Source organism: Oryctolagus cuniculus, chromosome 14 (genome assembly GCF_964237555.1).
Source record: "Oryctolagus cuniculus chromosome 14, mOryCun1.1, whole genome shotgun sequence".
NCBI classification, from domain to species: Eukaryota; Metazoa; Chordata; class Mammalia; order Lagomorpha; family Leporidae; genus Oryctolagus; species Oryctolagus cuniculus.
In genome coordinates, this window is record NC_091445.1 from 61,897,344 (window position 1) to 61,925,321 (window position 27,978).

A 27,978-nucleotide genomic window follows, 5' to 3' on the forward strand; every position below is an offset into this window, starting at 1 on the left:
ACATAAGAGTGGGAATAAGAGAGGGAAGAGATGTACAATTTGGGACATGCTCAAGCTGACTTGCCCCAAATGGTAGAGTTGGAAACATACCAGGGGACTCCAATTTAATCCCATCAAGGTGGAATGTACCAATGCCATCTCACTAGTCCAAGTGATCAATTTCAGTTCACAATTGATCATAATGAAAGGACTAAGAGTCAAAGGGAGCACATAAACAAGTCTAGTAACTGCTAATACTAACCAATAGAATAAATAAAGGGGAGAGTGATCTAATATGGGAAGTGAGATACTCAGCAGACTCATAGAATGGCAGATGTCCTAAACAGCACTCTGGCCTCAGAATCAGCCCTAAAGGCATTCTGATCTGGCTGAAAAGCCCATGAGAGTATTTCAGGCATGGAAAGCCAAGACACTCTGGCAAAAAAAAAAAAAAAAAAAAAAAAAAACCACCCTAAATGAAAGATCTCTGTGAGTGAGATCCCAGTGGGAAGAACAGGTCTTCAAAGAAGGAGGTACCTTTCTCTGAAGGGAGGAGAGAACCTCCACTTTGACTATGACCTTGTCTAAACAAGATAAGAGTCGGAGAACTCAAGGGGCTTCCATAGCCTTGGAAACTCATGACTGGTGCATAGGGAGATTACTGATGCCATAAATAGGAGTGTCAATTTGTAAAGTCAACAACAGGAGTCACTGTGCACTTACTCCTCATGTAGGATCTCTGTCCTTAATGTGCTGTACATTGAGGCTTAATGCTATAACGAGTACTCAAACAGTATATTTCACTTTGTGTTTCTATGGGGGTGCAAACTGTTGAAATCTTTACTTAATGTATACTAAACTGATCTTCTGTAAAAAAAAAAAAAAAGAAAAAAAAAAGAAATTAGCAATTCCCAACTTGACTCTCGCTGGGATTAAACATGACAATAGGTCTGATCTGATTTCATCATCATTTAAAAAATCATCTATTATTTTTCACTTTATGTTTCTGTGTGGGAGCAAACTGTTGAAATCTTTACTTAATGTATGCTAAACTGATCTTCTGTATATAAAGAGAATCGAAAATGAATCCTCATGTGAATGGAAGGGGAGAGGGAGTGGGAAAGGGGAGGCTTGCGGGTGGGAGGGACGTTATGGGGGGGAAGCCATTGTAATCCATAAGCCGTACTTTGGAAATTTATATTCATTAAATAAAAGTTAAAAAAAAAAAGAAAAAAAACATTTTCATGAGAGAAAATATTATCTGATTGACCAATTGTCATAACATCATTTTTCAAATTTTCTACTCTTCCTTAATTCAAATGAAATACCATTATTGCCACAAAGTAAGTGAGTAAATGTTTTTATGTACTAGAAGTTAGCTCAGGGCTCTATTGGTTTATCACTTTGTGCATTATTTTCATACATATATAATTTCATATTATACATTTTGAATTATGATGAATTATGCTATTAGAAAATTTATAATGATAAATATTTGTGATTTGTAAATATAATTATCTGGGGGATAAATGACAGTTTTAAACATTGCAATTTTCACCAATAAAATGGTGCATCAACTTTAAAAAAAAAAAAAAACTCTGTCCTGTCATGTAATTTTTTTCTTTAATTCACTCACTGTCTTCTTTTTGAAAAAAGTTATTTTGTTTATTTTAAGATCAGAGTTATAAAGAAAAAAGTAGAGAGCGAGAGAGAGAGAAATCTTCCATCGACTGATTTACTCCTGAAGTGGCTGCAACAGCCAGGGCTGGGCTGGACTGAAGCCAGGAGCTTCTTCTGGGTCTCCCACCTGGTGCAGGGGCCCAGGCACTTGGGCCATCTTCCTTTGCTGCCCCAGGCACATTATCAGGGAGCTGGATTGGAAGTGGAGCGGCTGGGACTACAATCAGCACCCATATGAGATGCCAGCATAGCAGGCGGAGGCTTTACATGCTATGCCACAATGCCAGCCCCCATTCATTGTCTTTTATGTCTCCTTCTCTGATTGCTTCATGATTCAAAGAGTTTTTTTTTCTTTAGCATCCTAGCACCTGAAATACTTCCTGACACATTGTAGAGTAGAATCAGCAGTTTAAGCTCAGCTTCTGCCAAGACCAAGGTAAGAGTCTTTGTGTAAATCATTTCTTCACTCTGGGTGCCAGTTTCCTCTTGGGTTCTGTATGTGTGTGCTTCAAGAAGTTCACAGAAAAGTGGGTGTTTAGCCTAGGGGTTAAGACACCCACATTCCACATCTGAGTTCCTAGGTTCAATTACCAGCTCAGGTTCCTGACTCCAGCTTCCTGCCAATACAGATCCCAACGACTCAAATAATTGGGTTTCCAGCTCCCAGATTCAGCCTATCCTTCAGCCAACCATTGCATGAGATTGGGGAGTGAACCAATAGATGGGATGTCTGTCTCTTAATTAAATAAGTAAAATTAAAATTTAAAAATTCATGAAAAATGGAACTAAAAGTTTATTTTTATGTAAAAGAATTTTGAATTCCATGAAGATGATATATCTTCTAAAGGTTCAATGAAATATGTGTTATGAGAAAACTACATATGAATTTCAAAAAAAAGTTTGCAACTAAATATAATTCTATTTTCTGTGGACTTTCTGAATTACCCTATGCATATCCTCTAAAAATTCCTTTAAAATTCAGTTGGATGGGGTTTATTGTTTGCCTGTTATATACCAGATAATTTCAAATGAAGACCAATACAGACACAAGAAGAAAATATGCCAATGTTCTCTTTTGAGTCCTATTTTGTTCTGATGCAGCTGGGCTGCTACCTGAGCCTTTGCACACTCAAGGTTCTTTGTTGCTCTGGAAGCCACTTATTATTGGAGACACACCATTGCAAGATCAATCTAGTTAGTGACTGGCACGTGCCTGCCACACCTCCTCTATGAACCTTCATGCTGGGGATTTTCCATCGCTTGGTTACTGCTTAGGGGAAAATTTTTAGAGCAGCTGGAAACAGCATTGATGATCTGCTCCTATTACTGGTATAAATCATGTTGATTGGGGTATCTAACCACAGTGGGGACACATCAGCTGGGAATGATTTGATTTTTTTATCCACACATTAGATGAGCTTTACTATTGTTTTCACATGTAATTAGATGGCTTCATATGAATACAGGGGAACCATGTTACATGAAATTATATACTTATTAGAAAACTATAATCTTAGATAATTATTAGATAATATCTGATATATGTGAGAGATTAAAAAACTCACAGAGATGCATTTTGTGAAAAAACTAGGCATAAATTTCAAAATTTAGACATTATTATAGAATAAGTGGAATCAAAGCCATCTGTCTAGGTTGCATTATTGTCTGCTTATTCACAAGCATGCTAGATTGTTTTTATTGATATCAACTTGGGATGTAATTTTAAAAACCTGCTAATACAGAAAAGTTAGTTTAATTGTCTTGTCAACTAGGATTCTCTGTTTCAAAGTTCTGCACCAGTGGTCTACAATAATGTCAGTGATCCATTTCCATAAAATAAAGCTCCCAAAAACTTAGTGGCTTAAAGCAGCAATTTATTATTTCTTTTGATTTTGTGGGTTCAGCCAAATGGCTCCACTCTTGTCTGGAATCAGTGCTATAACTGCATGGAGTTGGGAGCCAGTCTGGGGATATCAGCTGCAACACTTTAATTCTCCTCCTTTTGGCCTCCCCATATGGCTAACTTGGGCTTCCTCACATGATGCTCTCAAAACTCAGACTTAGGACATCAGATTTAGGTCATCTAAATCAGGTTTAGATATGAATGAAGCACCTATGCTGCAGGTCCCTGGGTGTGGCGCCCTTGTGTCCAAAGATCTCTGAATGAAGACAAGTTGTCTGCCTCTCCAAATACCTAACATACAAAGGTGATTCAGGGAGAGAGCACTCAAAATGAGAGGAAAATGAAGCTCATAGCAGTCCTAGTTCATAGTTCATAATAATTTTTTCATGAAAAATGGAATTCAAAGATAAGCTTATCATTGGTACAGTTTTTTTTACCTTCACCTGTCTGAATTATTATTTTGATTAATATAAATAGAGCAGATCTCATGTATTTCATAGATAATGTACTAAGAAGATAACCATACTTTCCTTCCTCTCCACTCCATTCTTTTCATTAATTTTTGCAAAAATGTAAGTTATTCTACTCTATGATCACAGGCTTAATTTACCAATACCTAGAATATCCAACAAGTAAAAAGTAGGAATACCATAGTTCCACAGAAGTATAGACAAGGGCTAAAAATAACAACTGTAGCACAACATGTCCATTTAATTCCTATATACTTTTTGTATGCTATATTAATTGTCACATATCAGAGAAAACATGATATTTGTCTTTTTGAGACTAGTTTATTTCACTAAGCATAATGGTTTCCAGTTGTATCCATTTTTATTGCAAAAGCCAGGATTTCTTTGTTATAACTGAGTAGTATTCCATAGTGTATATATGTATTTATATGTATACACACCATATTTTCTTTATCCACTCATCAGTTGATAGACATCTGGGTTGATTCCATATCTTAGCTATTGTGAATTGAGCTGCAATAAACATGGGGTGCAACAGCAGACTCATAGAATGGCAGATGTCCTAAACAGCACTCTGACCTCAGAATCAGCCCTTAAGGCATTTGGATCCAGCTAAAAAGCCCATGAGAGTATTTCAGGCATGGAAAGCCAAGACACTCTGGTAAAAGAAAAAAAAATGACCTAAATGAAAGATCTCTGTGAGTGAGACCCCAGCGGAAAGAACAGGCCATCAAAGAAGGAGGTACCTTTCTCTGAGGGGAGGAGAGAACTTCTGCTTTGATTATGGCCTTGTCTAAATAAGATCAGAGTTGGAGAACTCAAGAGGCTTCCATAGCCTTGGCAGCTCATGACAAGAGCCTCCAGAGATTACTGATGTCATAAATAAGAGTGTCAATTGTTAAATCAACAACAGGAGTCACTGTGCACTTACTCCCCATGTAGGATCTCTGTCCTTAATGTGTTGTACAATGTGAATTAAAGGTATAACTAGTACTCAAACAGTACTTTATACTTTGTGTTTTTGTGTGTGTGCAAACTCTTGAAATCTTTTCTTAGTATGTACTAAATTGATCTTCTGTATTTAAAGATAATGGAAAATGAATCTTGATGTGAATGGGATGGGAGAGGGAGTGGGAGATGGGAGGGTTGCAGGTGGGAGGGAGGTTATGGGTGGAAAAAAGCGGCTATAATCCAAAAGTCGTACTTTGGAAATTTATATTTATTAAATAAAAGTTAAAAAAAACATGGGGTACAAATAACTCTTTCATATGTTGATTTCATTTCATTTGATTACATTCCCATGTGGCTGGATCATATGGTAGATATATTTTCAGATTTCTGAGGACTCTCCATATCATCTTCCATATTGGTTATACCTGTTTATGCTCCCACCAACAGTGTATTAAGGTACTTTTCTCCTTAATCCTCACCAACATTTATTTATTTATTCATTCATTCATTCATTTTTTGATAATTGCCATTCTAATTGGGATGAGGTAAAACCTCTTTGTATTTTTTACTTGTATTCCCTGATAAAGTGGGCATCTTTGTCTGGTTCCAGATCTTAGCGAAAGTGCTTCCAACTTCCACATTCAATATGGTGCTGCCTGTGGGTTTGTTATTAATCACCTTGATTGTGTTGACGTATGTTCCCTGTATACTCAATTTGCTTAAGGCTTTTATCATGAAAGGCTGTAGTATTTTTATCCAATGCTTTCTCTGCATCTATTGAGATCATTATGCGGTTTTTATTCTTCAATTTGTTAATGTGATTTATCACATTTATTGATTTGCCTATGTTGAACCATTGCTGCCTACCAGGGATAATGTCCACTTGATCTGGGTGAATAATCTTTCTGATGTGTAGTTGGATTCAATTAGCTAGTATTTTGTTGAGGATTTTTGCATCTGTTAATCATGGATATTGGTATATAGTTTTCTTTCTTTGTTGTTTCTTTGTTTAAAAATCCCATTTCCCAATTTTGGCTTTGAATCCTGTGCTTCTATGATATTTTCCAAGAAGTCTTTGCCTATGTCAATGTCTTAAAGAGTTTCCCCAATGTTCTCTAGTAATTTGATGAACTCAGGTCATAGATTTAGGTCTTCAATCAATTTTGAGTGGATTTTCATGTATAGTGTAGGGTAGAGGGCTTGTTTCATATTTCTACAAGTGGAGATCCAGTTTTCCCAGCACTATTTGTTGAAGAGACTATCCTTGCTCTGGGGTAGATTTTAGCTCCTTTGTCAAAGATAAGTTGTTTTTAAATGCATGGATTGATTTTTGGAGTTTCTATTCTTTAAGATTTATTTATTTATTTGAAAGGCAGAGTTACAAATGGAGGGAGAGGGAGAGGGAGAGCGAGAGAGAGAGAGAGAGGACTTCCATCTGCTGGTTCACTCCCCTGATGGCCAGGCTGATCTGAAGCCAGGAGCTTTTCTGGGTCTCTCATACGGTACAGGGGCCCAAGAACTTGGGCCAACTTCCACTGCTTTTCCAGGCCATAGAAGAGAGCTGGATCAGAAGTGGAGCAGTGGGACTTGAACTGGCACCCATATGAGATGCTGGCACTGCAGGCGACAGCTTTACCTGCTACTCATTTTTGTGCCAGTACCAGTCTGTTTTGATTAAAACTGCCCTGTAGTATATCTTGAAATCTGGTATTATGGGGGCCGGCACTGTGGCATAGCAGATAAAGCCACCATTTTTTTTGTCTCTCTCTCTCCATTTTTTGTGTCTTCTATTTATTTCTTTAATGTTTTATAATTTTCATTGTCGAGATCTTCGACATCTTTGGTTCATTTTATTCCAAGATACTTAATTTTTTGTAGCTATTCTGAATGGGATTGATCTTAGAAGTTCTTTCTCAGCCACGGTGTTATCTGTGTACACAAAGGCTATTGATTTTTTTGGTGTGTTAATTTTATGTCCTGCTACTCTACCAAACTCTTTTATGAGTTCCAATAGTCCCTTAGTGGAGTATTTTTGTTCCCCTATGTATAGTATCATGTCATCTGCAAATAGGGGTAGTTTGACTTTCTCCTTTCCAATTTGTATCCTTTGATTTCTTCTTCTTGCCTAATGGCTCTGGATAAAACTTCCAGGACTATCTTGAATAGCAATGGTGAGAGTGGGCATCCTTGTCTGGTTCTAGACCTTAGTGGGAATGCTTTCAACTTTCCCCCATTCAATAAGATGCTGGCTAAGGGTTTGTCATCAATTGCTTTGATTGTGTTGATGTATGTTCTATCTATACCAAATTTGCTTAACTTTTTCATCATGAAAGGATGTTGTACTTTATCAAATGCTTACTCTGTATCTCTTTAGATAATTATATGGTTTTGTTCTTCAGTTTGTTAATGTATCACATTTATTGATTTGTGTTTTTTTTTTAAAGATTTATTTTATTTATTTGAAAGAGTTACAGAGAGTAGAGCCAGAGAGAGAGGTAGATCTTCCATTCTATTCCATTCACTCTCCAAATGACTGCAATGGCCAGAGCTGAGCAGATCTGAAGCCAGGAGCCAGGAGCTTCTTCCAGGTCTCCCACATGGCTGCAGGGACCCAAGGAGTTGGGCCATCTTTAACTGCCTCCCAGGCCATAGCAGAGAACCAGATCAGAAGAGGAACAGCCAGGACTCGAAGCAGTACCCATATGGGATGCCAGTGCTACAGGCTGGGGCTTTAACCTGCTGCACCACAGCGCCAGCCCCCGTATTGATTTGTGAATGTTGTATCATCCCTGCATACCATGGATAAATCCCACTTGGTCTGGGTGAATGATCTTTCTGATGTGTTGTTAGATTTGATTGGGTACTATTTTGTTAAGGATGTTTGTGTCTATGTTCATGAGGGAAATTGGTCTGCAGTTCTCTTTCTCTGTTTTATCTTTTTCAGGTTTAGGAATTAAGGTGATGCTGGCTTCATAGAAAAAACTTGGGAAGATGCCCTCCCTATCAATTGTTTTGAATAACTCCAGAAGAATTGGAGTTGGTTCCTCTTTAAATTTCTGAATAAATCAGCAGAGAAACCATCATTCCTGGACTTTTCTTTGCTGGGAGGGTCTTTATTACTAATTCAACTTCTGTCTTGGTTATTGATTTTCTATATCTTCATGGATAAATTTAGGTAGGTTGTATGTGTCCAGGAATCTATCCATTTCTTCTAGGTTTCCAGGTTTGTTGGCTCTTTCTAGTAATTTTTGATGATTCTTTTTATTTCTGTGGCGTCTATTATTATATTTCCTTTTTCATCTCTAATTTTATTGATTTTTGTCTTTTCCTTCTTTCTTTGATTAGTTGGGCTAGTGGTTTTTTTTTTTTTTTCAAAAAGCCAGCTCTTCATTTCCCTGATCTTTTCTATTTTTTTCAGTTTTGTTTATTTCTTCTTTAATTTTAATTATTTCCTTTCTATTACTAATTTTTGGTTTGATTTGTTGTTGTTTCTTTAGTCACTTGAGATGTATTGATAGCTCATTTATTTGATACCTTTCCAATTTCTTGATGCAAGCACCAGTTGCTAAAAGCTTCCATCTTTACACTGTTTTGCTGTATCCAGTAAAGTTTTTTTTTTTTTTTTTTTTTTGGACAGGCAGAGTGGACAGTGAGAGAGACAGAAAGAAAGGTCTTCCTTTACCATTGGTTCACACTCCAATGCTGCTGCAGCCGGCGCACTGCAGCTGGCACACTGTGCTGATCCAAAGCCAGGAGCCAGGTGCTTCCTCCTGGTCTCCCATGCAGGTGCAGGGCCCAAGGACTTGGACCATCCTCCACTGCACTCCCGGGCCATAGCAAAAAGCTGGACTGGAAGAGGAGCAACTGGGACAGAATCTGGTGCCCCGACCGGGACTAGAACCCGGGGTGCCAGTGCCACAGGCAGAGGATTTGCCTATTGAGCCATGGCACCGGCCTCTAGTAAGTTTTGATATGTTGTATTGTTGTCTTCATTGATTTCTAGAATTTTTTTATTTCTCTTCTGATTTCTTCTTTGACCCACTGTTCATTAAGGTGCATGTGTTTTACATATATTCTAGGGATTCTTGAGCTGTTAATTTCCACAGAAGATGCATGGTATGATTTTGATTTTTTTGAATTTGCTGAGACTTACTTTAAGGCCTACCATGTGGTATATCCTAGAGAAAATCCCATGTACTGATGAGAAGATTGTGTATTCTGAAACTGTGGGATGAAAAGTTCTGTAGGTATCAGTTAAGTCCATTTGGTTCATAGTGTCAGTTAGCTCTATTGTTTCTTTGTTGATTTCCTTTCTATTTGAACTGTCCATTGCTGAAAGTGGGGAGTTGAATTACCCCATTACTATTGTATTAGATTCTATCTCTCCCTTTAGATCCATTAACATTTGTTTTAAATAGCCAGGTGCCCTGGCATTGGTTGTGTGTGTGTGTGTGTGTGTGTGTGTATATATATATATAATAGTCATATCTTCCTGTTAAATCGATCATTTAATCATTATATAGTGCCCTTTTTTAATAAAGATTTATTTTTATTTATTTGAAAGTCAGAGTTACACAGAGAGAGGAGAGACAGAGACAGAGACAGAGAGAGAGAGAGAGAGAGGTCTTCCATCCAATGGTTCACTCCCCAATTGGCTGCAATGGCTGGAGCTGCACTGATCTGAAGCCAGGAGCCAGGAGCTTCTTCTAGGTTTCCCATGTGGGTGCAGGGGCCCAAGGACTTGGACCATCTTCTACTGCTTTCCCAGGCCATAGCAGAGAGCTGGGTAGGAAATGGAGCAGCCAGGACTTGCACCGGCACCCATATGGGATGCCAGCACTTCAGGCCAGGGTGTTAACCCACTGTGCCACGGCACTGGCCCCCCATAGTGCCCTTCTTTGTCTCTTAACAGTTTGTATTAAAGTCTATTTTGTTTATTAGAATGGCTATACCTCCTCTTTTTTTGCTTTCTGTCTTTATATCCTTTCATTTTCAGTCTGTAGGTATCTTTGTTGGTGTGTGTTTCTTGCAGGCAGCAAATGAATGGGTCTTGTTTTTTAATCCAGTCAGTCTGTGTCTTCTAACTGGAGAATTTAGGCCATTTACATTCAAGGTTACTACTGATAAGTAATGATTTGACTCTGCCATTTTTCCATAATATTCCTGTTGTTTACTTTGGATTTCCCTTGTACTTTTACTGGGGAATTTCCTGCCTTTACATTCTTTCATGGTGATAACTACCTTCTGCATTTTTGTGTGTATCACATAATTAAGCATCTTTTGTGAGTTGGATGAGTAGTGACAAATTCTTTCAATTTATGCTTGTTATGGAATGTCTTTATTTCACCTTAATTCATAAATGAGAGCTTTGCAGGGTACAGTATTCTGGGTTGACAGTTTTTTTTTCTTTAGACTTGGACTAAGTCTCTCCATTCTCTCCTAGCCTGTAGAGTTTCTGATGAGAAGTCAGCTATTGAGTCTAATCGGAGATGCTCTGAAATTAACCTGGCGTTTCTCTCATGTACATTTTAGAATCTTTTCTTTTTACTGTTGAAAGTTTGACTGTAATGCATCGTGGTGAAGATCCTTTCTTATCATATCTTTTAGGATTTCTATGGTCCATAGAATTTTGAAGTCCACAAGGACACCAGTTGTCAGTCTCTCCTGTAGTGGTGCAGGGGGCATTCCTTGATTAGAGCTGAGTTCTGCCTTCTCTTTTCTCATTTGGCTTTTTGCCTCAATTTTCCCAGTCCTCTGTTCTTGCAAGCTCCTCATCCTGCTCTCTGGGTTTTAACTGTATAACCTGAGACCTCTCTTTTTCTCTTTTTCTTTTCCTTTTCTTTCTGTTTCTTTCAATTCTTTTCCTTTCAAAAAGCACAGAGTTGGAGACAGAGAGAGACAGAGTTAGAGATCCCACCCACTGGCTCACTCCAAAGAGCCTGGGCTGGGCCAAGCTGAAGCCAGGAGCCTGGAACTCAATCTGGGTTACTCAAGTGGGTGACAGAGACTCAGTTATTTGAGAAGCAACCTGCTGCCTCCCAGGATGTACATTAGCAAGCTGGAATCAGAAGCAGAGCTGGGACTCAAACCCAGACACTTTAATATGGAACCCAGGCATCACAAATGGAAGTTTAACAGCTGCACCAAATGCCTGCCCAAGAACCCCTTTATTTTACATGAAATGAGGCCCATTTCAATAGCTGACTAACTTTATCCTGAGGATCTCTTCTGCATCATTTGGAGCCCAGAAAGTCTCACTTTATCTTATATGGTCCTGTCTCTTTTAGTCCGAATTGCTGGTGTTCTCATCAATACAGGTCTTTGAAGTTTTACTTGTTTTCTATGCATCAAACTATAAATTCACTTCATTTTAATAAAATCTTCCCCATGGATTTCTACAAGACAGGTACCTCTTTCTTTTGGAGTGCAAGTCAGGGTTCTGTGAAGAAATCCTCCAAAGATTCTCACATCTTTCTGAGGTCCTAACAGAGGGTTGCACATCATAAATCTATGCCATAAAATGTGTCAAGTGCCCTGGATTTGATCTTTACCTTGAGGCTTTTCCTTTACTGAACAATCCTTTTCCTCATGGAGAGGTTGGAAGTGAGAAGCAGTTTTATTTTCCAACCTGGCAAGTCCATGAATGGAAACATTTCCTCTCAATTCTGTTTTCAAAAGGAATAGCTTCTTCAGCTCATTTCCGATTTATGATGTGCATGCTTTATCATAGGTGGCTAAAAGATGCCAGCTTTCACTCTTTCACTTTCATCATTATGCTTGAGCATCTTTTTAGCCAGATCCATAAATCATTGGTGTTTTCTATCCTCCAGGTCATTATAGCCAAACAATTCTGACCTACTCGATAAGAGTTTTTCTCTCTTTAGCTTCCAGTAGCAAGTACTTACCTGCTTTTCCAACTTCCATTTACTAGTCTCTTTGCTACCCTTCCAACTTCTGTCTTCTCCCTGACCTAGGTTAATGCCATGTATTTTAGATTTTTGTTATTGTATCACTACACTTCTAGTTACATATTTCTGTATCAGTAATATTTGTTGTGTAACAAATGACCCTAAAGCTTAGTAACTGAAAACAAAAGCTATGTATTGTTTTTCATGATTCTATGGTTGACTGGATGAGCCTTCCACTGTTACCACTTATTCAATCATAGGACGGTATTCATTGGAAGTACTCCATGTGGCTACTTCATATGGCTCACTTGGGCTTCCTCACATACATAGTACTTTGTTCTGCATGGCTAAAATTACCAGGTATTTCACTCTCCTTGTGTTCTGTCCAGCAAAGTATCTGGACCACTTTTCATGGTGACTGATGGCTCCAATTGAACAAGGTTAGAAGCTGTTGAATTCCCAGAAGCCTAGGACTAAAACTAGTGTAGCATCACTTCTTATGCATTTATTGGTCAGAGAAGGTCACAGGGCCAGCCTTGGAGAAAGAAAAAATAGATGCCACCTTTTTTTTAAATTGTTTATTTATTTATTTATTTTTTTACAGGCAGAGTGGACAGTGAGAGAGACAGAGAGAAAGATCTTCCTTTGCCGTTGGTTCACCCTCCAATGGCCGCCGCGGCCGGCGCGCTGCAGCCGGTGCACCACGCTGATCCAATGGCAGGAGCCAGGTACTTATCCTGGTCTCCCATGGGGTGCAGGGCCCAAGCACTTGGGCCATCCTCCACTGCCTTCCCAGGCCACAGCAGAGAGCTGGCCTGGAAGAGGGGCAACCAGGACAGAATCCGGCGCCCCGACCGGGACTAGAACCTGGTGTGCCGATGCTGCAAGGTGGAGGATTAGCCTAGTGAGCCGCGGTGCTGGCTAGATGTCACCTTTTGCTAGGAGGGATGGCTAGAATCTTTAGTCATCTTAATCCACCCAGTAGCAATGACCCTAAGGCAGTACAAAATCTAAAGTTTCTTGCTTTCTTAGATTTTACTTTAATCACACATGAGACTTTCTTCGTAAGACTTACTTGCTCTGTGAAAGCAAAGACTGGAGAATAGTTATGTACCTCTCTTAGCAGTTTAAACAGAGTGTACCACATAGTATGCACTCAAGAAATGATCGCTGGGGTGGGCATTTGGCCTAGTGGTTAAGCTACTGGTTAGAACACTTGCATCCCATTCTGGAGTATCCTGGGTTCAGTACCTGGCTCCGGCTCCTGATTCCAGCTTCCTACTAATATGGACCCTGGGAGACAGGGGTTATGGATCAAGTAGTGGGTTCTCCATGTGGAGACCTGCATTGAATTCCTGGCTCCCAGGTTTGGCCTGGTCCAGCTACAGTCATTGTGGGCATTTGGGGAGTGAACCAACAGATGAGATAGATCTTTCTTCTCACTCTCACCCAAATACATTTTAAAAATTCTTTTTCTGAAAAATTTTTGAGGGAATGTTGGTTGAATAAAATACTTAATCTGACTTCTTTTGTAAAAATATTTTATTTATTTATTTGAAAGGTAGATTACAGATGGAGAGAGGGAAAGACAGAAAGATCTTCCATTCACTGGTTCACTCCCCTAAGTGGGCACAATGGCCTGAGCTGAGCCTATCTGAAGCCAGGTGCCAGGAGCTTCTTCCAGGTCTCCCACATGAGTGCAGGGGCCCAATCACTTGGGCCATCTTCTACTGCCTTCCTAGGCCATAGCAGAGAGCTGGGTCAGAAGAGGAGCAGATGGGACTTGAACCAGCACTATATGGGATGCAGGCGCTGCAGGCAGCAGCTTTATCCACTATGCTACAATCCTGGCCCTTTAGTCTGACTTTTCTAATATACATATTATTTTTTTGTAATTCCACTTAGGATGGATTTTCCATCTCTAACAAAAACCTGATTAACAAACAGTAGAGTATCTTCCATTGGTTGGTTTGACAGCAGTTTTACTATAAGTAACATATTCTTTAATAAAAGGGAGAATTTCATAGGATCTTCTTCTAGGACAGCAATTCTTAACCCTCACTGCATAATAGAATCATTCAGGGCACCTTTAAAAATACCTGCCAGGGCCCCTTCACCTGTTCTGACTACATCAGAACCCCAAATGCATTAGGGTTTGTCTGTGTATAGGTCTAATGTGCACACCAACTTTTAACTGTCTTCCATTTCAAGAAGATAAGTTTGGTCCTATCTTACCCAGCTTCAATCACAGAAGTCCAAACTTTTTATCTCTTTTATAGGGGTGGGCAGACTTGTGAACAATTTAGGTCACAAAAAAAGGATTAAATACTAAGATAACATGTGAACACACTAGGCTATCTAGAGAGTCTAGGACTCTCTGCCTTCATGAAGTAGAACAATCACTGAAATGTTTTTCCTGGCATCTTTATGGCTGGTCTACATGAAAGACATTCAATTTGTGATTGTTTAGTAAGAGGCAGGATCTGCCGTGCAGCATCTGCAGGGCGTTCGTATTTGTGCACTGGCTCCCAGCTGTGTAGCCAAGCTAAACTTGTTGATCATCTTCTGTACGTCCTAAAGGGCAGGCATTGGCATCCGTGTGTGGCAGCTCAAGATGTTCTTTCCGTGCCTCCATGGCAGGTGATTTCAAAGCCCAATGCCTGACTAGCTCCAAAGGTTTCTTTTCTAAGGAAGAGATGCCAACTCCTTTTCTTCGATTTGTACAGAGCTAATTCTTGTGGACACCTTTACACTAAGGAGAAGGGCAAAGATTGCTATGGAAAAGTTTTCTAAAACATCATTCCCCTAGGGCTAAACAATGCTTTTCATAGGCGAGAAGAGTCAAGGTTAGGATGCTTTACTATCTGGACACTTCCGCAGGTAGGGTCAGATGTGGTTATTTCCTGCTGTTATAGCCCAGGTGGGTCGGTATTGAAGATCAGCATTTACAATTTAGCAAGTCAGGTTCTTTAAAAATAAAATCTTACTACTGAGGTCCACATAGAGGTTCAGTTTAGAGGTCACATAAAGAAAATCCGGGTCTTGTCTACATCTCCTGATTTCCCTGTCACTCTCAGCCTCTTGTAGTCTGGGCTCTATCCTCACCATTCCACTCAAAATTGTCTGGCACTGCTGAACCAATGGACAATTTAAATTCCTTAGCTGACTGTACTTCTCAGTTGTGTTTAACCAGATGTGTCTCTCTAAATTCTTTATTTCTTTTTCTTCTCTAACAATATGCCTCACTTACTCTCTTTGACCATTCATTCTGTTCTGCCCATAAATTTGGGGTGCATTCAAGTGCTCATGGATGTCCCTTCTTTTCTTATTATACTTGCTTACTACTCTTTAACTATCAATAACTACTAATGGTTCTTAAATCTGTTTCCTAAGCCACAAGGTGCCCATAGTTGGGCTAAAATATTACATACCAATATTTAACAGATATTTTCCAAAGCACAGCCACTGAGCCATTATGGATCCATCTGGTGGAACTTCTAACAAAATTCAAATATTGCACTATAGCCTTCTACCACCATACCTTTCATTGATCTCTGACCATCACTCAATGCATTCTTTTCCACAAATAATTTTATTTTAGGAGCTTGGTGGGGGTCTTTGCATTTCCTTCCCCCCTTCCCCTGTCCGGCATCTCTTATTGTTAGGTCATCTCACTGTGATTTGGAAGTTTGCACCATATAGATAAGAGATTTACATAAATATTTACTGGTCTATCCTTTCTAGCCAATTAGACATGTGTTTTTTTTTTTTTTTTTTTTTTTTTTTTTTTTTTTTTTTTGACAAGCAGAGTGGACAGTGAGAGAGAGAGAGACAGAGAGAAAGGTCTTCCTTTGCCGTTGGTTCACCCTCCAATCGCCACCGCGGCCGGCGCACTGCGGCTGGCGCACCGCGCTGATCCGATGGCAGGAGCCAGGAGCCAGGTGCTTTTCCTGGTCTCCCATGGGGTGCAGGGCCCAAGCACCTGGGCCATCCTCCACTGCACTCCCTGGCCACAGCAGAGAGCTGGCCTGGAAGAGGGGCAACCGGGACAGAATCCAGCGCCCCAACCGGGACTAGAACCCGGTGTGCCGGTGCCGCTAGGCAGAGGATTAGCCTACTGAGCCGCGGCGCCGGCCCTAGACATGCTTTTCAAGCTACCATCTGGGTATCTCTTAGAATTGGCATCCAGGGGACAGAACTGTGGTGTGGTAGGTTAAACTAATATTTGTGACACCCATATCCTGGAGGGTCTGAGTCCCAGCTGATCCACTTGCATTCTAGTTTTCTAAGAAGACAACACCAAAGTGGGAGACTCAGATGGTGTTCAGGGTTCCTGGCTTCAGCCTGGACCAGCCTCAGTCATTGTGGCCATCTGGGGAGTGAACCAGTGATGGAAAAATTGATCTCTCTGACTCTCTCCCTTTCAAATAAATAAGTAAATAATTAAAAGAGAGTGAGAGAGGAGTATTTGGGGCTGGCAATGTTGCATAACAGGCTGTTGTAGAAATTTGGGGAGTGACCCAGTGGATGGAAGATCTCTCTCTATTTCTCCCTCTCTCTCCATAACTCTGGCCTTCAAAACTTAAATAAATCGTTAAAGAAGAATTGGCATCCATGTTTTGGCTTCTCATTTTTTATATACAAGGCAATACTTTAAGAAGGCATTTTTGTTGTTTATTTGCTCTGTCATTCTAAGCAACAGTAGTTTTACTAATTTGAGGAGACTTGCTTGTTGTTCACAATCATTATCAACATTTTGGTAGAACTTCCCTGTGCCATTTTAGTTTAGGTATTCAGAGAAAGGGCAGTGCTATTCACCACAAATTTTGGCATTTCACTGCACAACATTGTTGCATGTGGTAGTAACATCCCCACAAGACTCCTGTTACAGAGACGTTTTGTCTCTTTTCTCTTACAAAGACCCAGGTGATATTTAGGACTCTCTTGGGAAGCTCAAATTGATATAAAGTGACTTTTGTTCTTATCATTCCTGCTTTCACTATATAGTTAGAGTTTTATTTTACTGCACCTCAGAGACACTCCTGACTCTTGACTATGGAATATGCTTTAGTGTCAACTCACTCCTGGTTATTTAAGGCCATCATTAACCTTGATAATTTTGCCATTATAATTTTTTTTTTGACAGGCAGAGTGGACAGTGAGAGAGAGAGACAGGGAGAAAGGTCTTTCTTTGCCGTTGGTTCACCTTCCAATGGCCGCCGCAGCCAGCGTGCTGCAGCTGGCACATCGCGCCTATCCGAAGGCAGGAGCCAGGTGCTTCTCCTGGTCTCCCATGGGGTGCAGGGCCCAAGCACTTGGGCCATTCTCCACTGCACTCCTGGGCCACAGCAGAGAGCTGGCCTGGAAGAGGGGCAACTGGGACAGAATCCGGCGCCCCGACTGGGACTAGAACCCGGTGTGCCGGCGCCGCAAGGCGGAGGATTAGCCTATTGAGCCATGGCGCTGGCCAGCCATTATAATTTGAGGTGCTATTTCATAAGGCAGTATCTACATCTGTCTACCACTGCCCTATCCCTGGAACCTAGTACATGGTAGGTGCTCACTTAACCATTTGTTGAAAAACATCCATGAATGACTATTTCCTTACACTTTTCAGCTAGTACCCTAGGTCCCCTTTGCTCCTGATGGCTGAGGCAGATATGACTGGTTCCTTAGACCAACAATAACATGGGCTTCAGAATTCATCATGATGCCAGACAACATCTAACCACAGGGCAGGTGTAGCTGCTCACACCTGCCTTGTTAGGGCAAAGATCATAGTATTTCAAGGAAGAGTTTGCCCACTTGCTGAGTACCACTTCCTGCGCTGGTTGCATAAGACGTTTGTTTTAGCATTAGGTTATCGTGTAGTTCCTCAAAGGGGAGTCATCCAAGAACTGACTCTAAAATGGTCTTGATAGGAATAGAAATTAGGAAATGGGGAATCTGGTTTCAGGTAAGCTGGTGGAAATTTCCCAAGGAAGGTGGGTCCTAGGAGAGGTCCCAGAGACTGACAGGTCATGGTGGGCATCTTGCCCTATCTTTTCAGATTACTTTGTAAAAGTGCTCAGGTGGCTCAACTCAGTTATCAGCCTCCACAGCTGTGACATTTCAAGGACACATTTCTCTCATCACCCTGCCTTCCAAAGACCCTGGTGAGCATACAAGCTGTTCTCTTAGGTAGGAATAAATACCATTGCATTTTGGTCACACAGAATAGTAGCTCCTTTCAAATCTTAGTTTGAATCAATAGAACCCTTCAACACCAGCAAGTCTTTATTTTTATATATTCAAATGTTTAAAACCTACACAGTCTACATCTGTGCTATCCAATGGAACTTTCTGTAGTAGTAGAAATGTTCTATTCTACACTGTATGAAATGGTAGCCACTAGCCTCTGTGACTGAGAGAACTTGAAATATGGCTAGTGTAACTAAGGGAGTGAATGTGTAATTGAACTGAATCTTAATTAATTTAAATTTATGTATTCACATGACATTAAGGGCTACCTTATTGGACAGCACTGTTCCATACAATTGAAATATATATATACATATACACACACACACACACACACACAAAGGTGGACATGTGAAGTAATCTTGCAAGTATTCTAAAATTATGAAATACTGTTTGCTATCAATAAAAATGTTAAATATACAAAAGTAGGAGGATAGATATAAAAACATTCATATCTCAACACCTAAATATAAGTATGCACTGTTAATATTGTGGATGCCATGTCAATCAATTCTCTTCCATTGTGTGTAAGAAGGAAAATAGTACAAAATAGCTAATCTATGGTTAAAATGAGCAAGAGAATATCAGATGAAAATCTCAGATGAACTTGTTTTACGAGATATGCCAGGATTTGTTTCCCACAGATGACAGATCAGGTGACTGCCTCTGCAGAGTGAGTGTGTGCCTCTCTCCTCACTTAAATCTTGTCCTCATCAACTGTCTGCAATATTCGAAATTTGCATAGTATTTAGACTGATGCATTTCTTATAAACTCCAAGTATCATGCATGGCACCTCACATTTCAGCTTTTGGCTCATTGCGAGGCACTGTGTAAACCATCAGGCAATGTATTAATAAATTCCCTAAAAATATTCAATACAAAGTCGAGAAAAGTGATATGAAGAAAAAAGTAGATGATGAAGGCAGAGATGAGGGAAAAGAAAAGGAAAATCATGGCTTAGGAAGCCAGTGAAGTCTTCTGTGAAGAACAGACCTTTAAATGAGATGTAAAGTTGGAAAGGAGCTAGTCCTGTTGTGCATGTGTGTACATATTTGCTACACACAACATGCACATGTTTGTAGGGAGGGGTAGAATTCAGGATGGAGAAGACATTGCAAAGGCCTGGGATGGCAGAGCTTGGAGCTTAGTGAATGAAAAAAAAGGTGATTTGACTTGAAGTTTCATTAATATGCATGGGGCAAAGCACGTGGAACTTCCTTGTTCATTCTGAGGGTAATGGAAAGATGTGGAACAGTTTTAATCAGGAAGGCAACCCGATCCTTAGCACATATTTTTGGTGAAGCACCACTCTAGACACTGTGATGTGAACAAAATCCACAAACATCCTTGTCTTTAAGGAGCCTGTTTTTTTTTTTTTTTTAAGATTTATTTTACTTATTTGAAAGGCAGAGTTAGAGAGACAGAGACAAAGACAAAGAGAAAGGTCTTCCATCTGCCGGTTTACTCCCCAGATGGCCACAACAGCCAGGGCTGGATCAGGTCGAAGCTAGGAGCCACATGTGTGCAGGGGCCAAGCACTTGGGCCATCTTCCGCTGCTTTCTCAGGTGCATTAACAGGGAGCTGGATTGGAAGTGGAGCAGCCAGGAAACAAACTGGCATCCATATTGGATGCTGTCATCACACACCACACCGCAGTGCCAGCCCCAGCGCCTGTGTTTTCATGGGAACTGAAACAAGAGGAGAGTTAAGTTGAGAGAGATGCCTGGAATTCAGTGGTGCCCCTGAGATGACTGGAAATAGTCCCCGAGCAGATGGTCAGACAGACTCTTCCTGCAAGCCCTGGAGTCTGTCTGCCCTCCCAGGAAGAGTCCTCCCCTGGCTATCTGGTTCCACTTTGTCTTAATGTCTCTGCAAACCGTTCACTTCTTTCCTGGCCAGATAAGCTTGGCATTCTTTCCAGGCAAAGGAACCAGCTCGTGATCTGAAGATATCAGAGGATGTGTTTCTGGTGTTGCTATTTATTTGCTCCCCAGGTCAGATTAGAATGGGCTGAGAATTTCAAGCTAGTCAAAGCTGAAAGCCTAACTGTAGGCAAGTGTTGGTTAAAGAACAAATACTCCTTCCAAGAGGAACTTCCTCTGCTGCATAAGCTGCTAAAGAGACACAGCCAGAGTCTAGCCAGGCTCGAATTTACACGCAACTAATCTCTTACAGAGAAGCCTCAGAACTTCACCAGGCCCGTGGCCAACTCTGTCAGAGACCAACAACCATCCTCAGCCTGGTGCCATCACCAGGCCATCAACACTCCTAGAAACACCATGCAGAACCTAAGATAAGATTTAGGAAAACCTTTCAAAAAAAGGATAGAATGTCTGGTCCATTTCAGTTGCAATTCCTAGACCAGCAAATACTGATATTTTCTCTAAAGCTTCCTTCATAATTTGGCTATGGCCAAATTTATGGCAAAATTTAAGGGAATTCTAAAAACTCAGTAATCAAGACAAATAATACTTTATGCAATATCCTAAAACTCAAAATTAATGCCAAAATATATGATGAACAAAACATTCTTTTTAACTAAACACAGTATCCTTTGGGGTGTATGTCGTTGTCTGGGCTTCAGCAGTTGTGGGGCCATCTCTTGATGCGCAATACCTGGCAAGTTTCTCTACTTTGTCTCTATTGTTTCAGCGGAACAAACCGAAACCTAGAAAGGAGTTCATTCCTTCACGAAGTTATAAATTGAATCAGATTGTCTTGCAGGGGAGATATTTATGCTGGACACTGGACATTTTGCCCATTCCAATGATTTTGTAACCAGGGTTGCAAAGAGCTGTGCTAGGAAATGATGACCTGTGACCTGATAAAACAATTGCACACTAAGAGAAAATGATGAAGAGTGGATTCCTGTGGTTCTCCTGCCATGTGCAGTCAGCACTTTGACAGTGATTCAGGGCAGCATGACGCCAGGGCAGGATCACGGAAAAAATGAAGCAGTATTTACAGAGCTCCTACTTCCTGTCTGTCATGCTAGGTGAATTTGGTTGAATTCCCACAATTGTTGTGTGTGGTCTGTATTATCTCCTCTATTGAAGAGATGAAGAAAGCCATGCCTTTAGGTAGGGAGGCCTTTCATGAGAACCTTCAGTCTCACAAACTCGAGTTCTCTGTTGGGACATAGGTCCTGCTGATTCTACAGATCCTACAGAACTCTCCGCACATACGAGCAATGAGCATTCAGCACCACAAAAAGGCAGCTCTTGGATTTCATAATTGGAGAGCTACATTTTCAGGTGGCTTTCAGGTGACTGTGTCAGATTGAATGGGTATAGAGGTTGGGCTGGCTCTAGGGTCTGTAGAGGGTGTGGCTGGGTCTGGACAGAGAAAGCCTACAAAGGTCTATTTGGGGTAAATGGGCTCATGGCGCTGATTATCCCTCTGAGAAAGGATTTGTCAGTCCATCTTTTTGCTTCCTCCCCTCATTTTCACCACAGGTAACATATTTTGATCTCTAGCTGTGTGCCAAGCTCTGAACATCCTTTGGGTAGTATATTATGCTTAATTTCCCTAACAACCCTATATGGTAGAAATTATTGTATTAACTCTTGATAAACCTGAGACTCAGCGATGCCAAGTTGTTACCTGATTTCTCATAAACTGGTAAACAGCAGAGTTAGGATTCAAAATCAAGTGTTCTTACTCCACAACCTGAGCTCCAAAGCACAGGCTATACTGCATCCTCTAATGTGTCCCATCAGGAACACTCGTCTGGGGCAGGAGCAACCATCCTAGTCAGATGGCCAGAGTGCAGTGCAACTGGTATCACTAACAGCTCAACAGCTCCCTATTGGTCAATAATATAAAATTTCCACCATCTGGGTATTTTTCCATTTAAAAAGGCAGTATGTTTTACCTGGGTCAAATGGTAGTTAGCTCACAGCCCAAGGAAATGCTAGAAATTAAGAACTCTCTATAATTTGTCTGACCTTAGCCCATAATTATGTAAGCTTATTTCTGAGCATTCCAGTAATTTTCCACTACAGTCTAGATTGGAAATATCTCCCTCATCTCCCAAAATGTGATATATGTTATTTTTGCAGCATTAGTCATAGGATGCAAAATAACAGCAATTTCACTGTTCAAAGTGTTTTCCTCCTATTTAACCCAATTATATCCTTCATTTTTCAGCCACCATTTTCCCCAAAAATATGAGAGCCAGGTAGGTATTTGATCCCAGTGACCATATTTTATACATCTTTGTTTCTCTAGCACCTGACACACTGCAGACATCCAGGAATTCTGATGGATGAATGAATGAATGAATGAATGAGGGAAGTGTGTGCTTAGAATGTAAAAGAAGCATGAGTGATTCACCATTGGCAGGACATAAGCAGAGACATTTTTCTGGAAGTGCAGGTGGAATTCAGAAAGCTACCATGTCATCTTCAACCTTGCTTCTCCTGCCTTTTCCCTAAACTGCTTCCCTTTGGCTGGATTTACTGCCACATCCCCATTGTGGTCCCAAGATTACCCTCACCCCCGCTAAGTCTTAAGTTAAACGGGCTTGAGACAGGAAGCACACAGGAACTTAATCTCTACCACCTACAAAGGCTTAAGATAGGACAAGGTCCTCCAAGCAGGATTTCAGGTACTCAGCTATGTCTCCTGGGTTCTCCTCAACCCACAGAGTCTCCAAATGCAGTGACTTCTCACACCAATCTTGCACGGTGGTTTTGTGTGCCTGTTTGGATTAGATTTATGTGCATAAAGCAGAAACCCAACCGTGAGAGAGCAACCAGAGAAGAATTACCTTCCTTACATGACAAGAAGCTGCATTAGCATTCAGGGCTGGCCCTGTGGCTCCCTCATGCCACCAGGGCCTTTGCCTTCTTTGAGATTTTTCAGCCTCTTCAAGCTTAGCTTGTGACTTTTGGCTTTATGTTCCTAGATACTTGTTTCCCTTTCAACATCCTGTATAAATTCCTGGCAGAATAATTGAGCAAATATGAAGAATGAGGCCTATGCCAACTGAATCAACCTTGTAATAAATTTTTCTGTATGGCCTCTCACCAGTGTCTGCATAGGATCTTATTAAGTGCATCTGGGACTCATAGTGTTATTAATCAATTAAATAATTTCTAAAACAAAATTGGGGTCCTATTCCTAAAGATAAAGAGATGATGAGATTGGCATATAATAAGGTCTTGTCACAGCCTGGCAGCATGCAGTGATCCAGGAGTAAGCCCTAGGAGCCATAGTTTTAGGGTCTTTATGTTTCCTCCCACCCCTGTGTGGTCCAATACACAACATCAGGCTTGTTTGGCTTCGTCTCTCCTATCACCCTCCCTCATTTCGTGAACTAGTATTCTTCTTGAACTAGAACCCCAGACACTCCTCAAAATCCGTCTTCTCCCCCATCAGATCCTCTCACTACTGTCAGGATCCTTTGGTCTACAGGCCAGATTCCAGCACTGTCAATGTGCTGCCCAATGTTAATGTCCATCAATCATATGCATTTTGCATGTGTCCCATGCCAGTGTAATATATGTAACCTTACCCAGTGCCCACAGAAATGCTGTATGTCACAGGGGTATGGAATTTGACATATCCATTAGCAAATAGGGGAACAGAAGCTCAGAAAAGTGGTGTCCTGTTCCAGAGCACACAGTGGCTGAATGGAGGCTCAACCCCAACCAAAAGGCAGATGTATAGGGTCCTGGCCTTCCTGACTCTTGGACTGTTTAGACACATGCCTTAGGAATTATTTGAAGGAGGAGTGATATAATATAGAATGTTAGTATTTGTGATGCTTGTAAGAAAGGTTTGAAGTGGCGCTAGAATCAGAGTAAAAGCATGAAATCTGTGTTGACTTTTGGAACACGTTGTAGAAAAGGAAGATTTGATAGATTCCTTATCGATAGATCAAAGCAGGGGGACATGAGAAGGAGTGCATTGGCAGAGAGCCTACCCCTCCTGGAACTTGAATACTTGTTCTCTGAGACGAAGATGACCTCTCCAAATATCAGAGCTGTCTGATACATCATGGCTATGTCTGAAGGCTGTGAATAAGGCAAACAAAGAAGCAAACGTCATTCTGAACATGTGAAGGTTTTGGGCAGTAAGCACCTGCTGTCATTCTAGGACCCCAGACTCAATGTCAGAAGGCCACAGCAAGAGTTATGAGAAGGGTTGTCTGTGTTGTTCAGGAAGTTGTCAGAAGAGAAGGCCATGTCTTCTAATCATTCTTGGAATTAGAGCAAGGTCAACCTCAGCCTCCAGAGGGAACAGACAAAGGATACAGGGAATGCTGCCTAGCTCTTTGTGCTCAGAACATATGTAGCCCCTTGCATGGACAGCGACGGGGCAACGTGGGAGGCAGAAACAGAGGTGAGGGTGGAGGGGAGTCAGGTGGCCCTGGAGGATCCTGGGAAGGAGTGAGAGATGAGGGTCACAGGCAGAACGTCAAACCTCTTTCACCGTCTCACCTCACTGCACCATAGTGCATTGCGTCTAAGAATTCTCTGGATATATTTCACTTCTGTCTACAGCAGTAATTTTTCTAAGAATCCAAATTGGTAGGTAACTACATAGTACTATTTAAGAATATCAAAAGTGCTCTCCACACCACATTTCCCAAGTGTCTCGCCTTTAGAGGGACTCTCATACTGCTCTATGCTCTGGAAAACACCGCATGCAAGGGTTTGACAAAGAAGTGCTTATGTGCATGCCACCCATGTGTCTGGAATGTTTTCTCCTGACTTTCCCATCTGTTATATTTCCAGTCATCTTTCAAGACCCTCTTCAAACCTCCGTCTTTTTTCCTGAAAAAACCCTAAAACTGTCTTACACACCTCTATTAGAGCTCTATCATGTTATAAGTTTACAGGTTTGTGTCCCACATGAATGGTGTATATAATAGCAAAACCCCTATGAAATAAATGGGGCAATATATGTAATATGCTTGGCAAGCAAGAGTTAGCATTTCTTTTCCCTTGCCCACTGTCAATTCTTCAGTTGAACCATTTCTAGGAGTTGCTTCTTCCCCTCCTGCTTCCCTAGCACCACCTTAATCTAATCCTCTATGAGTTGGTCTTCCCCACTGTCATCTCTGTCTGCAATATCTTTCTTTTAACACTCATAAGACTTACAGGCTGCCGACTCATGAATTTCCCTGCATTTCTGTCTTTGTGCTATTGGACTCCTTAAAGCCTCAGGAGTTTGCAGTGGTCCAGCAGACCATATGGTTCTACCACACCAAAGCCCTTAGCAATGCTTCCCAGGTGATCCAGCCCCTACACACCAAGCATGCTGTGCTAATGACTTGCTCCAGGATCTCAGTTCTTTTTAAGATTTTATTTATTTATTTGACAGGTAGAGTTACAGACAGTGAGAGGGAGAAACAGAGAGAGAGAGGTCTTTTTTTTCCCATTGGTTCACTCCCCAAATGGCTGCAACAGCTGGAGCTATGCTGATCTGAAGCCAGGAGCTTCTTCCTGGTCTCCCACACGGGTTCAGGGGCCCAAGCACTTGGACCATCTTCTACTGCTTTCCCAGGCCACAGCAGAGAGCTGGAATGGAAGAGGAGCAAACAGGACTAGAACTGGCGCCCACATGGAATGCCAGCGCCGCAGGTGGAGGATTAACTGAGTGCTCCATGGCGCCAGCCCCAGGATCTCAGTTCTTATATCCATCTTCTTACTCCTTGCCACCTTAAAATCCTCCCTTGCAGGATTAGCTTCATTGGATATCCCCCATGAATCAATGGCATCCTTTATGTAGTCAATTGATAAATAAGTTTTAGTAGTGCAGTGGTGGAACATAAACAAGCTCTCAAGAGCTGAAGGTCATATGGAAGCTCAAAGTTCAGTCACGTGCAATATCATTAGCTTTTTATGATAGATGCTAAGTGTAGCCTGTGTTTGGCTCTCTTCAGGACCTGATATCTTTGGACTCCAGTTCCCTGGAAAGATCCCCATGGGTATTTCTGGAAGTTGATACAGAATATCTCACAATAGTTAGGTTTAAAAAAAAAAGATTTATTTATTTGAAAGGCACAGTGACAGAGAGAGAGAAAGCTTCTCCCCTTGCTGTGTCACAATGCTAACCCCCAACATGAGTTTATGAACAACTCCTGATAGTTTCTCTATCAGTGAAGGATGTTTGGGGATATGAATAATAGCACACCTAACAGGGACTGAAACATCAAAAACCTTAAATGTTTCACAGCGTGAGAAATCTGGGGATAAGTAGATGTAAAGCTTACTATGGGTTCAGAGAATGATAAATGCCAAGGTTGGCTGCCCTTGCACTATTGGGATATGGGGCCTTACATTCTCTCTGACTAATGGAAGGACATATCCCAGCAGTTGAGGCAGGAATGTACATGTAGAAGACGGTGGGAGAGAAGGTATCGAGTGACCCGTTTATAGGTAAGGAAGTTTTTAGGGGCAGGGATCTTACAGGGAATAAGTAAACTATTTTTTAATATATGTGCTATGCCTGACATCCTACCATATTGTAGCCAGTTGAAAACAACCAGTAAGGGAAAGTGAATAATAGCACCTTTATTGTGTTATAATTTAGTTTTCCTTTTCTTTCTAGACATGTAATATCTATATATATACATATATATATATATATATTAAAACTCAAAGATCTATGGTCAGTCACTGAGTTTTTAATGAAATCATGTCCACACTTGGACTATCTACCTGTGTGGTTCTGTTAAAATTGTCAATGACATTGTAGATGGCTTATGGAGCCACCTAAACTCCTTATTCACTCCTTCTTTATTCCCAGTAGAACTTAAATTTTATTTAGAGATTGAGGCAGCTCTTTGTAACTGTGTGATTCAGCATTAGGCTGATGGATGGGATGGTAGTAGAGATTTGAACTTTTCTTGATGGAGGTCAACAATATCTTTAGGGCATGGGCTCTTTCCAAAGTTTTGCTTCCGCATCCTTAGTATCTTGGCTTTTCATCCTCTCATGACACAAAGACATAAAGCAGAAGGGTCCAAAGCTTTTATCTTTTCAGTGCATCAGTTTTTTATTCAGAAATGGGAGCTTCCAACTTCCAACAATTATACTGGAGCTCCCTGCTAAGCTACTGCTGAGCCCTACTGAACACTCAAACCTCCATCAGCTACTACTGTTTCTTATGGTTGAACTGCCAGATTTACAAATCAAATATCAAGACACCCAGTTAAATGTGAATTTCAGATAAACAACAGATTTTTTAGTATTAATGTGTCCAAATGTTCTATGACATGTATTAATAAGTTATTTGTCATTTATCTGAAATTCTCTTTTGGCTGAGCACCCTGTATCTTATCTGGCGACCTTTTGTAATGGGCGCTGTCACAGCTTCCCCCAGGTATCACTGTCTCCCCAAGAATTCCTCCAAAAATGGCCTCAGGTCCTCAAAGTGCCACAGCGCTGGGGTGTTAAATAAGAAGCTTGTCCTGATTGTCCATCTTCATATTCTGTTTCACACTCTATTCATGGAATCTTAAAGAAAAATCACTTATGCCTCATTGTCATTATACGTTTCTAACAAGACATCTCTTCACTTACAGCCAGTCTTCCTAAAGATTTGGCCCTGAGTTCTAGTGGTAAAGTTAAACCAGATTACCAATAGAGTATACTAACATGTACTCAGTGTGAGTACACTAATATGTACTCAAACTCACTTCTATCCTCCGGAGGCCAAGGTCCGCCAACCTTGAGGTCTGCTTGGTCTCTAACCTGGAGACGTGTGTTTTACCAGGAGTTCGGGGACAATATGTTTTTGGTTCAAATAGACCTACTCACTTGTCTACAGAGATGGCAGAATCCTAGAAGAAGACATGCCTTAGTCACATAAGTGTGTTGCACAAATAGTGT

The 27,978-nt window shown here is 40.9% G+C and overlaps 2 long non-coding RNA genes across 2 annotated transcripts in view; one reads left to right on the top strand and one right to left on the bottom strand.

The window, feature by feature from the left end:
• Positions 1-27,978, top strand: part of LOC127492830 (uncharacterized) — a 134,494-nt gene that overhangs the window by 91,943 nt on the left and 14,573 nt on the right. Inside the window, exon 5 of the long non-coding RNA XR_011382006.1 lies at positions 2,017-2,095. This is a non-coding gene — a long non-coding RNA (uncharacterized lncRNA). The remainder of the gene's footprint in view (positions 1-2,016; positions 2,096-27,978) is intronic.
• Positions 25,433-27,978, bottom strand: part of LOC103349605 (uncharacterized) — a 29,553-nt gene continuing 27,007 nt past the window's right edge. The window contains exon 4 of the long non-coding RNA XR_001794108.3: positions 25,433-25,662. This is a non-coding gene — a long non-coding RNA (uncharacterized lncRNA). The remainder of the gene's footprint in view (positions 25,663-27,978) is intronic.